Genomic DNA, 10,568 nt, shown 5'->3' with positions numbered 1-10,568 from the left:
TTCCTTGATTTTTTCCAATATTTTGTTGTAAGATGTTTTGTCAAGTTTTTACATTTTAGGTTAAAAAGAAAAAAAAATTTTCCAAGGAGAAAAAGATTGATGCTCACTAATCTAAAAGTGTGAGATCAGTTACCACTTGTTTCACATAAAATTTCCTAGCAAATCCAACTTTTTGCATGGGAGTTTGAGCTCTGTATTTTCATCAATTCCTTTGGCTTGTTTCTCTTTGTTCAAAAGGCAGATTAATACTCAAAATTGTGCCTAACACAGTGCCTGAAATATAGTGCATGCTTAGTATATGTAACAATGCTAAAGAATAACAAATGAATGAGTGTGAAATTGTAAGCATCTATACTAAGAGTATTTATATAAATTTCTAGACTTAGTTCAATGCCACGATAAAATCCAAAATCAGTGTGTCTTACTAATTGCATATTGTAAGTAATGCCAAAGGTAGTAGCGATTGCAGTAAAAAAATAATTAAGAAAAAGACAAGGACTTTTCTGTTTTCCTGCCATTTTCAATCTGTCCCCATTCTCCTTCCCATTTGCACAACAGATTCTTATGATGTAGTTTTCATTTTTCAAGGAGGCAATGTCACCCAGCCTTACGCCAGGATGCGCAACTCTGCTATCTTCATTGCCTGTCTGAAGGGGAGAGGTCACCAATCTTCCCTGGAACATGAGGTGCTGTTGAAAATAATGGTGAATGTAGAGCATCTCTTAAGAGAAGAAAATGCTTACCAGAATTGTGCAATGAGAGTCCTCTGTGTTAGAAGACCCTGACATATAATTCAACCACTCTCTGCTACTTATATAAGAGCAAAGTCATGTCAAAAAAGGAGCCAATATGAGGCTGGAAGTTCTCCAATGCAACTGGACTTTTCCTTGGGTATAAAAATGAATAATACCTAACACGTACTGAGTAATGCTTTGTGCTGGGCAATGTGCTAAGCATGTTACATCTATTATGCTTCTCCAAAGTGGGGTCATATACCCAGGAGTTCTGTAAGATGGGAAGAAAATATTAAAATATTTTGTTTATTTTGCAGTTTCATTGTTCAATTTCCATTTTTTTATCTTTGATAGAGTACAGTGGTGTCTGTATAAGAAACAAATATATGTGCATACATATATGTTGAGAGTACATCAGCAGCAGTTATTTTTTTAACTGATGAAGTAGGATGATGATGATGGTAATGATTCTGTTTACAGAAAAGGAAACAGAGCTTCAAAAGGTTAAAATGACTTGTCCAAAGTGTCAAAGCTAGTAAATGGGGGAGCTGGGACCCAAGTGTCTTTTTCCAAAGTCTAAGTTGTCTGATGTAATCATTAAAGGAATTCCTGGTGCTCAAAGCCTGGTACTTGAAAACCAAGCTCATTTGTGCCTGCAGAAATGCCAACCTCTGGGGTAGAAGAAACCCCATACTTTGATCACCCACCACTGTGAATTTAGGAGGAAAAGAAGAAGAAAAGAAACTGAGGCTACTAAAGCCAGACCGGCATTACGTAGTAAATTCAAAAGAATTTAAAGTAAGTAAAAATCAAAGGGAAATGTCGCAACATTTGGTACGACACCCTATTCTCACCCATCCCCTTAATGTCTTTCTACAGAAATCAGATTCCTGGCACAGGCGATCCATTGTTTGAACATGCGGTAATGGACACATCCAGATTCCTAGCACCAGGGAACTGCGAGGCAATCAACAGGAATTGAGACACTCAGAGCTTCATCTTCTGCTGATTGAGCACCGAGGGGTATGTATCCCCATGGGGTCCCTAAAAGCTACACCCACGGGAGAAACATTTTATGTTGTTCAAAATATTTGGAGCTATGTCAATTTTTGTAGTTGTTATCTTCAAATTTCTTAACTAGTAATGAGTGATCCTCGTAAGTGTTAAATGGAAAAGCACTGGACTCTGTAGGACATTCATTACAGAAGGCTTTGAAGCTTAGGAAGAAGTTTGGAGCTTGGGGGGGGGGATGTTAAAACAACTCTATATTGTACACATTTTTTAAAAAGTGCAATGGAATTCTTTACAGGTAACCAAGTTTCTCGGGATATCTTTGAGTCTGGGATAAAGATTTAATTTTTTTAAAATCACTATTGAAACCCTTTGCACAGCACTTGCAAAAGTTCTCAAACAATGGGACTGTTTTCATGTAAATTTCTTTTCAGGGAGATTCCTGCTTTTTGAAAGCCCTGTAACTGTAGCTGAGTTCTATAAAGCAACATTTTATTGCCTCCTGGGGAAGATGCTTTGTACTAATGATCTGAAATGCTTGGTATTAGCCGATCTGTGGTTCAAAATGTGAAGAGAAAGAGGGGCCTTTGTTTTTTAAGTAATTCCTTCTGTCTAAGATGGTGGGAGCCCTTCCCAGCACTTCCTGGGTCCCCGGAATCCAGAAATCCACTGCAAAACCGCCAAGAAGCAGTTGACCCCAGCACAGGAGTGACCGCGGGAGGAAAAGAAAAGCAATTCACTAACACGCACCTGATTTCAGTGAGAAATCTTCCTGTGTATCAGAAATCTGACTCTTTTCTCTAACTGTCCTTGGCACCTTGCTGGCTAAGAAAAGGGAGACCAAAACTCAACATGACTATGTAAAAAGGTTTGGTTAGTTGGAACTACAGAAATAGCACTGACTGCCCATTGGGAACAAAGCTTTCCTTCCTCTGGGACTGCCCTGTGAAAAGAACCAACTCTGCTCCTTGGTAGGGTATCCCCCCCCCCCCGATATTTCTATCTGAAAATTATAGCAAGTCAATCAATCAATCTTCTTCCCTCTGTCCCTGCCTCTTCAGTCTCAAGGGCTCCTGAGTTCTCTAATTCCAGAGTACTAGGACAGTTCAACTCACCACAATAGAATTTTTCCTGGTGGCTTCCCCAAACCCCGTATTAACTCCAATGTACATTTGCAGAGAACAGTGCTCCCGGACAGTGTTTGAGTCTCAAAGAGGAAAAGCTCGGCCCCGTTTCGATTAGCTCTCGATGCACACTGCACAAAAATGTCAGTCCTGATGGCGAGGTTCAGGGCAGAACTGTGTCAGCTAATTTAATCATTTACCATGAAATACCAGTTATCTTAATCTGACGCACAGTCCTTAGATCAGCAGCGGACTTTTGTGTAATTGAATACTGACCCTACCAGAAAGAATTCAAGGATTTTGCTTTTTAGTAAATATTATTAGAAATGAAATGTTTCCATTGAAAAAAAAAATTTTATGTTATTCAGGCACTGTGAGTTGTCTCTTTACTGCTTATAGAGTCCACTGCCATCACCCCCAGCATAGCCATACATCCCTTCCATTCTACCTTTGCTTTTTATTTTTCTATGGCCAAATGAAGCATTCTGTTTCCGAGGGCTCCATTTGGGCACTTGGGAAAGTGGAAGAGTACTCTGGTGGAACCGGGCAGTGGGCAGTAGTGACCTGGCAGGGGCACCCCCATAACACATTCTGTTTATGTGTCTTCCTTTATTTTCCCAGCACCTGGTAGATTACTGGGGAAGTGCACACAACAAGGCCAAGATGTCTTCATTTTCTGTCAAAGCGAGTCCTCAGCGACAGGGTGGTGAGGCCCTGGACTTCAGGATGCATCAACAGCTGCAGCAAGCAGGGCCAGGGCGGGAAATGGGAGGTGACCTGAGCGCAGAAGGGCCCAGCCCGCAGCTCTGTGTGGGACTGCAGGAGAGGCCAGCCCGAGGAAACCCCAGCAGCAAGGGAAAAACAGATTGACTCTCAGTGACTCATTTAGCTCCTGGATTGGACAGATCTCTCCCCTGCTGGCAATTTGGCGCCGCATCAATAGTTCAGATACCGGGCTGAATAGCTTAAAATAATTAGGGGGAGAAATCTGAAAAACTGTTAGCCATCCAACTCTTTACTCTGTGCTGAAAGACACGGGACAAATGACATCTAGGTTATTAAATATGAAGTCACTGGATTTGCTGCCCATTTGGTCCAAAAGCAGAAAACTGGATAAAACTCAAATTTATAATTCTGTGTAGATGGCCTGTTTGTCCTTGAGGCGATCCATGAATTTTGGCCCGGCAGGCACAGTGACATGTGGAAATAACGTGGGGGAAAGGGGGTTGAACAGTGTTTGATTTTGCCCCCACTCAGCTTCCACCCCCGGGGGAAAAAAAAAATGAAAATGTCAATAAAGAGTGTGAATGTTGAAGAGAAATGGAATCTGAGCCCAGAGTTTAGTAGCTGGCAGTTTAAACTTTATATACTTTAGGCCGACAGGAGGCTGGATTTCCTGCACTTTATATCCAATGGTCAAAAACAGAAGCAACAGGCCCATTTGGTATCAGTAAAGGTCAGTTAAAATTATAGAGACATCCTTTGGAGCAAATCCCCAGTCTTGTATTTGCATATTTATGAACTAGAGATTATGACAGGCCATTCCATTTATTAGAGCAGTGCTGCTATAGTTAATAGTCTGTCAGCATTTCCATTATAAACCCCGTTTTTCAGTGTTTTAATATCTCAGCTGTTAGAAATCACATCAAGCTGAAAAGTGGTCTGCCACCTCTCCAGGCCACAGCAGGGTGAGCTGCTGCTGGTGGTGTGACGGGGTTTTGAACCCAACAAAGGCACTAAAATCAAGTCAACAATGTTTACATTGGACAATAACAGTAAATATAAAATCAAGGATTTGGGGAAGAGTTGTTGAATTTTTCTCTTCCACTACCTCAAGTCATCTTTCCCCTGTCTTGGCTTCCTTGTCAGTCAGTATCAGGGTTTTCATTCTCTATTTTAAAAGAAGACTATTGGGGATTTTAGGGCAAAGATGCAAAGTTTTAACTTGGCAAAGTAGTCTCCCCGCCTCTTTACTAGAAAGGAAGGAAATAAAAGAGCACCAGAGTAAAGCAAAGATGCTGGAGGCATTTATTCATTTATTCATAAGCAATTGGAGCACACAACTGTAGAGGCTGGCAAGTCCAAGTTCTGTAGCCCTGCCAGCAGGCTAACGGCTCAAGGAGGAGTTGATACTGCAGTTCAAGTCTGAAGGCAGTCTACTGGTAGAATTTCCTCTTCCTCCAGGGGATGTCAGTCTTTTTCTTAAGGCCTTCAACTGATTAGATGAGGCCCGCCCACTTTATGGAACATAAAATTAACCATTACAGAGGGTAATCTGCTTTACTCAAAGCCTACTGATATAAATGTTAATCTCATTTTTTAAAATACCTTCACAGCAACATCCAGACAAGTCTGACCAAATATCTGGGTATTGTGGTCTAACAAAGTTGCCATACAAAATTAACCATAACAGGCCCTGGCCAGATAGTTCAGTTGATTAGAGTGTCATCCTGATATGCCAAAGTGCTGTTTCAATCCTTGGTCAGGGTACATACAAGAATCAAGAATCAACCAATAGCCCAGCCGGGTGTGGCTCAGTGGTTAAGCATTGACCTAGGATTCAGGAGATCATGGTTTGATTCCCTGTCTGGGCACACGCCCGGGTTTCAGGCTCGATCCCCAGTTGGGGGCATGCAGAAGGCAGCTGATCAATGACTCTCTCATCATTGATGTTTCTATCTTTCTCTGTCCCTCCCCCTTCCTCTCTCTGAAATTAATAAAGATATGTTAAAAAAAAAAATCAACCAATGAATGCATAAATAAGTGGAACAACAAATCAATCTCTCAAATCAATAAAAATAAATTTTAAAAAATTTTAAATTAACTATAGCAGACATGAACATCATATCTGAAACATTCCCTATATCTCAAAGTCCTGGGTTTGACCCTTGCAATATAAAATTAATAACACAGTCCTTGTCCTCAAGAATCATATGGTTTACCATATCCCAATCACCAAGGTTTCACAACAAAATTACAATGCCCAACAGTTAATAGCTGGTTCCATCCTTTGCTTTCTCTTTTCAGCGATTCAGGATACCCTCCAGCAGAGGTACATTGATGGTGATTTCAGCTGCATTTCCAAGAGAAGTCACTGGTGTCCAGGGGCTCCTTATCACACTGGAAGACAACCTGTTCTTCCTAACCCAAATTCTTGTCAATTTGACCTGACACGGAACTGTAAAGTGATATTCAAAGCTCCCATGAAATTTGAGGAGATGTTAGAATAAGAGGAAAGAAGAAGCAGATTGTCTTCTCATTAATAAGTCATTCAATCAAAAAAATGAGTACTGATTGCAGTTATAGGGGTCCCTGAATTATTTCAGGAGGATCCCCACAAATGTATCCTCAACTGGACAAGCTCCACTACTTGGGAGAGTTTGCAGGATCTTCCCTCCATGGAACTACACACCAGACCCCAAATCCTTCATTAGGAAACTGTCTTCAGGACAGTCTGACCCCAGGCAATCCCCATTTGTATAACCATCTCTCCCTGCTAAATTATTTGTATAATCAGCTCTCTCTATTTTGAGATCTGCCTTGTGTAAAAGACTAAGCAGCTCTCCTTGCCCTCTCCCCTATGTTTCTTCTTGGAGTCAGTGACTTTTTTTTAGTCTCTTAAGATGTGTCATAGTCCTGGACACACAGAATAGTTTGCAGTCATGAGGCAGAGACTGTGACCATTGTATCACTCAATTTTACTTTTTCAAAAACTTTAAAAATAAATCTAAATGCACAAAAACAAGCTGCTTCTGTTGCTTGCTGGCTGGAGAAAATTAAAAAGGCTATTAGATAAGAGGGCCAAAATGCAAAATGTGCCAACTAAATCTCCTGAGAGTGTAGACCAACATCCTATCAAGAGATGAGGCCTTCCGTCTAAGGTGCAGTCAGTCACCCTCAGTGCCCATGCAGTTGGCTCTGCTTCACTTCCACCCTTCAGATTCCCCATGCAGTGAACAGTACTTACGTAATTGCTTTCAGCAGCATCTTTAAAGGAGAACAATTACGTAATAAGACATACAGCAGGATGTGTGTGACTGTAATAACAGTATGTCTCACCGTGCCAGGCTGATCGCCAAGAACCACCTAGTCATGCTATTATATTACAAAAACATATGCCCTCGAGGCATGTTGGAATTATTTTGAGGATTTCTAAAGGAAAGTTTATTGATCAAAAGAGAACCTCAACTTAGAAAACAACAAACTAGCCCTGGCCAGATAGCTCAGTTGGTTAGAGCATTGTCCCAATATATCAAGGTTGTGGGTTCTATCCCTGGTCACGGCACATACAAGAATCAACCAATGAATGCATAAATAAGTGGAACAACAAATCAATGTTTCTCTCTCTCTCTATCCCTATCTCTAACTCTCTACCTCTCCTTCCCTTCCCCTTCCTCTCCCTCTCAAAAAATCAATCAATAAAATTTTTTTGAAAACAAAACAACAAACTAAATAATTTTTAAAAGTCTGATAGTGCCCTGGCCAGTGGTTGTAGTGCAGTTCCATGCAGCGAAAGGTCAAGGGTTCGATTCCCAGTCAGGGCACATACACAGGTTGAGGGTTGGATCCTTGATTGGGTGCATGTGGGAGGCAACCAACCTATGTTTCTCTCTCACATCGATGTTTCTCTCTCCTTCTCCCTTCCTCTCTCTCTAAAATCAATAAAATAAACATCCTCCTGTGAATATTTAAAAAAATGTCTGGCCCTAGCTGGTTTGGCTCAGTGGTTAGAGCATCAGCCCATGGACTGAAGGGTCCCAGGTTTGATTCTGGCCAAGGGCACATACCTCAACTGCAGGCTCGATCCCCGGCCCTCGTGAGGGTGCATGCAGAGGCAACCAGTCAATGTGTTTCTCTCACATGGATGTTTCTCTCCCTCTCTCTCACTCTCTCTCCATTCCACGTCTCTGAAAAGCAATGAAAAAAATATCTTCAGGTAAAGATTAAAAAATTTAAAAAGGTCTGATCATGATCCCAAAAGGTAACTAAAAAAATTATACCTAACCTAACAAAACCTATATCATAAAATTAAAACATTATGTTATGATTCACTCATGTCAACACTGGATGCAAAATGGCAGAATGCCAATAAAATAAAAAAAGTAAATATAAAAAACAGAATCTGGACTTTGGGTGTCACTGTATTCTCTTCATAGTCGGCCAGCTTTCTGTCTAGAGTGGGGCCATTTCTCAACCAAGAAAGTTTCAGCCCTTTGTAGCCCACCCTTCCCCAGCAAAGAGACATTACAAAGGCTTTGTAGACTTTCCACACTTTGAACTTCTTTCCTAATGTTCTGATAGTCATCAAACCAAAAAATAACCTCATAAATGTGAGAGGCTAAGACTTTATTTTGCAGTTGAACCTCCTCAGGGGCTCTTTCCTTCAAGTGAAAGTATATGCTAGGATAAAGTTGCCACCCACACCTTATTTTTACAGTGATACATATCACTTTTGCGCATATAAAAGTTCCAATATATTATTTTTCTGTATATGCAAGCTAATTACATTTCCATCTCTCCTGTTCTTCTAACTCATTTAGTAGGAAAAAGAACCTCTGTGCCAGTGATAAGCAGTATAAAACAAGGGGATGGCCCTAGCTGGTTTGACTCAGTGGTTAGAGCATTGGCCTGCAGACTGAAGAGTCCCTGGTCGAGTCTGGTCAAGGGCATATACCTTGGTTGCAGGCTCGATCCTGACCATGCAGGAGGCAACCAATCAATATGTCTCTCTCTGTCCCTCCCCTCCCTCTTGCACTCTCTGAAAAATCAATTGGAAAAATATCCTCCAGTGAGGATTAAAAAAACAAAACAAAACAGACAAGGGGAGGTGGGAGGGGCATTTTTCAATTTATATTCTTAGATGAGATTGTATATACTTCATAATCAACAGTTCTCATATCAAGGCAAATACATAGGAACATGACAGATACATTCCAAATCTACAACTGATATTCTGTATTTTTCTATTGTGCTATTTGAACCCTAAGATATAGAAGCTTTGAATGTTACTGTTACGGACTAAATTGTTTCCCCCAAAATTTATGTGTTTAAGTCCTAACCCCCCAATACCTCAGAGTGTAACTGAATTTGGAAAGTCTTTAAAGAGGTAATTAAGTTAAAGGAAGCTATTAGGATAGGCTCTAATCCAATATGACTGGTGTCCTTATAAGAACAGAAAATTTGAACACAAGAAAAGACACCAGACAGAGGAACAACCCCACGAGGACAAAGCAAGAAGGCAGCCATCTGCCAAGCCAAAGACAGAGGCCTCAGAAGAAACCAACCCTGCTGACACCTTGATCTTGGACTTCTTGCCTCCAGAATTGTAAGAAAATAAATGTCTGTTGTATAAGCCACCCACTCTATGGTATCTGGTTATGGCAGCCCTAGTAAACTAATGCAGTTACTGATTTATTAATTTAACAGTTTTGGGGCAATTCTGAGCATAAGTAATAAAGATAGAATGGGGAGAAAAACAAGGTCTATGTCGTATTCGGGCTTACTGCTTACCAGAAAAGTAATTTTGACAGAGCATTCATAGGAAATGTACAAAATATAAGTGTAGGTTTGAATCTATTATGTGTATGGTATCTCCAAAATGCCATTTGTAAGTTGATTTTCAATATTTCCAGTGATCTTAAAGGATATCAACTGAATATTTCAGGCACCTTAATCATCAAAAGTATTCAATGATTCAACAAATGGCCTGCAAATAATGACTCCAATTTTGCGTGTAAACTCAATCTAAATTCCCACTAAATTAAACCTGAGCCAATATCTACAGGATTATGGGCACCTCCAGGTAGGGTGTTGGAACGTGCTCACACCCACTCTTGAAAGCAGTCGTGCGTATCTCGTCTTAACTCCATGATCAGTGATACCATGTGAGTATGTTAAAATGGGTCATGGTGGCTGATTTACGCCACAGAAACTGTGAAAGCCGCACATTAAACTGCCCTTCTCTTGAGCCTGTCGTTAAGCATTCGCCAGCAAGCCACTGGTCAGGGTGAGCCCCTGTCCAGAGAATGGCCCAAAGACATTTAGAAAGTGAATCCATGATTGAGAAAATGCTATAGGGGTAAAGAGGGACATAAATATAGAGGGGTAAAAAAGTGATAACGTGAAAGATTCCAACATATTAAGCTACAGCAGTGACTCTCAAACTTTTTGGCCTGTACCCAAATCACCAGGAGACATAGGGTGAGGCAAGGGAGCCACATTTCCAACAAGTTCCCAGGCAATGCTGGGCTTTGAGAACCATTGCAGTGCATTACTATGATGATCCTGTCTCCCACCACTGGCCTGGCTCCTCTGCTTGCCACCTGGTTGAGAAGAGGGTAGAGTCACTCGATAGGGAGAGCTAATTTCATTGGATTGGCAGCTCTTGGTAAAGGAAATCAACTGCCGGCGTGTATAAACAACATTCAAACCAAAGCCTAGTGAAATGCCCTCTGGGGACCCACAGGCTGCTCATAGCCAGGAGGCAGCACAGCCCAACATTGCCCCCCTCCCCAGGTAAAAATAATATGTGCCAAACACCTTCCTCTAGTCCTGGGTGTAGTTTTAATACGCCTAAGTAGAAGGTGGTTTGACCAAAACAGTTTGAGTGAGCACCTGTGGGAAGATACAATCTTAGAGCCAGAGTGAGCTATTTGTCTGGAAGGCAGGACCCTGTTCATGCTAGGTGTTGCTGTTCACA

The 10,568-nt window shown here is 41.1% G+C and overlaps 1 long non-coding RNA gene across 1 annotated transcript; it reads left to right on the top strand.

Moving 5' to 3' along the window:
- The first annotated feature begins 1,359 nt into the window (after positions 1-1,359).
- LOC308560224 lies at positions 1,360-5,598 on the top strand. Its single transcript, XR_013999308.1, has 4 exons — positions 1,360-1,532; positions 1,614-1,757; positions 2,363-2,504; positions 3,491-5,598. It is a non-coding gene; the product is annotated as an uncharacterized lncRNA (long non-coding RNA).
- Positions 5,599-10,568: the final 4,970 nt, after the last annotated feature.

This window comes from Miniopterus schreibersii (genome assembly GCF_964146895.1).
Source record: "Miniopterus schreibersii genome assembly, chromosome: 8".
In the NCBI taxonomy this organism is placed as follows: Eukaryota; Metazoa; Chordata; class Mammalia; order Chiroptera; family Miniopteridae; genus Miniopterus; species Miniopterus schreibersii.
Note: the sequence above shows the minus strand (reverse complement) of the source record. Positions and strands in the feature narration are given on the sequence as shown.